The sequence below is a fragment of the Aplysia californica genome, unplaced genomic scaffold, assembly GCF_000002075.1.
Source record: "Aplysia californica isolate F4 #8 unplaced genomic scaffold, AplCal3.0 scaffold00298, whole genome shotgun sequence".
NCBI lineage: Eukaryota > Metazoa > Mollusca > Gastropoda > Aplysiida > Aplysiidae > Aplysia > Aplysia californica.
Genome location: NW_004797568.1, coordinates 66,955 through 69,427, shown reverse-complemented (window position 1 = coordinate 69,427; position 2,473 = coordinate 66,955).

Below are 2,473 nucleotides of genomic sequence, written 5' to 3'. Positions count from 1 at the left end.
GCACACACACACACACACACACGCACACGCACACGCACACACACTCACACACACACACACACACACACGTGCGCACGCTCATGTAAAAGTAATACTAAAGTATGTATATCACAAGGGACAGTCCATGTTTGACTTATTATATATTACGGTGCTACTCTAACTCCTCCTAGATTCGGCATAGGGCTTGTTCAGGTCTCCCAACCCGTCGTAGATACCCCAAGGCTGGCCCCACTGAGAGTGGAGACCCCTTCTGTGCGAAGTTGGCCAAATAATGTTCTGATTGAAGAACAGATCTAGACCTTTACACTAGATTCTGAACAGACCATTGGTTAATGCGTTCTTTCGTTTCGGGAGGGACAGAAGTGTAGTCATTCTAATGTATTGTATGCAAAACTCTGACGATGTTACTTGGAAGCAAGCACTTCTACTAATTGTAATGTTGTTTGAAAACTCACCACGCGCAAGGTTTTAAACCTGGTCTTTCGTTGGCTTCCTGTTTTTATATTTGAACAATATTCCTACTCTGTAGATATATAATCTCTCTCTTCAAACTGGTGAAAGAGAAATGAGTCGGTACGTAATCCGGTTTTTGTGTAAAATGGATATTTTCCCGGCTCTACTCTACTGACTTCGCGGGAGGCAAAAATAATTCTAAAAATACCTAATGGGAGATCCGTCCATGGCGTTAGGTGTGAAGATGACGCACATCACATCCCGTCACATCGATGTGACATAATGGAATATACCTTAATCCAGAAAATACAACCGGGGTTCTCTTGGGTGCTTCAGAACTGTTAGATCTATTATTAGTTTAATTGTAATCGAATTGGGTTAAGGTGTTCTATGATGTCACTCGCGCTCACCCCGGTCGCGGTGGCAGTAGGGCGAGGAAGCATTTAATTTTTCTTGTTTACGTAAATTGCCTGGCTAAAGGTGAAAACTTCAGCATGACGACAATGCCGGAAAAAAAGTTCTTGAAATAGCGTGCGTTTGTAATTCCATTATTACCTACGTCGGCACAGGAAGCCGTTGGCATGGAGGACAAATTCGGGTCTACAGTGACTACAGTTTGAAGTCCTTTAGTTATGCATGAAATTCTGTTCTGCCTCGTTATTCAACACTCGTGCTTATCTCTAGCTATAAAACGCTTGTTTTGTAAGTGGTGAAGTTTGTCTTTGCCTCGTATAGTGAGCGATTGACGTCCGGCTTTGAGCAGGGACGCTGGGGTATAGATCCCAGCACGTTTGAGGATACACGGAAATATTTTTTTTCACTCTTTATTTGATTGTTGTTGGGTTTTTTTTTCCACAATTCAAAACGCTTTTGACCGACGTCTATGGCTCTTCGCGGTCGATTTTCGTGTGGGAAGGTTTCTTTAAAAAACCGAAATGTCTCCGTCTGTCTGCTGGGGCGTTGCATGAATTAGCAGCCTGCCTATTAAATGATCTAAATTGTGTCTATGGGGCGAAAGACATCTACAATTTCAATTCCCCCCTTTACATTCTATACTATTACCCCAGCAGACCTGATAGCCTTCTGAAACAATCCCGAGAAGCACACGGTGCAGTCGTATGTCTGTATATAACGCTGTTTTGTAAGTGGTAAAGTTGGTTAGGGTGATTGTCTTGGTGGCCGTCTGACCTCGTGCTGGGGAGGACACGTCTTGGGGTACACGGAATAATTTTGTGAAGCCAATTTCCAGTGGAATCAATTTCTAATGTTTTAATCATATCTTCTCTGTCCTTATGCATTTGCGAGCGCGGTAAAACCCCTACTAAAAAAAAAAAGAGCTTCTGTGGAAGCGTGTCGGAGTTGAAGTTTGTGTTTATACAAAGTAGTATGGAACATTGTGGGCACAAATGAAAGAAAAGCACCCCTCCTGAAAGCGATTAACATTGAAATCAACGTGTGGGTGGTTGGCGGGTGCTCTGGTCTGGTTTGCTTCTTCTTTCCTATCAAACATCTATCGTCCTTATCTCCCCTTCTTCTTTTTTATGTTTGTTACTCTCTTGTAACACCTCTAATCTTCTGGCGCTCATACGACCTTATGCATTTGCGAGAGCCGTAAAACCTCTACTGAAACTAAAAGAATCAACGTTCATGTGCACGGGTGCCGTCCAGCCTGTAGATACGAGACAATTGTCCATGGATTTTGAGGTCAACAGTGCTGTCTTATTTATTTATTTATATTATTTAATTTAATCTAATGTTGTTGTTTTTTTCTGAGAGGGGTCCTTTGGCACTTCTGTGTCCTGGCAGAAATAACTTCAGTGGTCAATTTATAACCAAGTGGCAAAGAGAAGTCAAAACAGTTTGTGTAAAAAGTCTCCCCTGTTTAGATCTTCATTCCCCTTGTGATGGAGGAACCTATTCGCACAGAGCCGTCGCTGTGGGTGGTTGGAGGGCACTACTGGTAGGTCCTGCTTTTTTATACAGTCCGTCCTTTGTGTCTGTCTGAAGTGGGGGTTTTTTT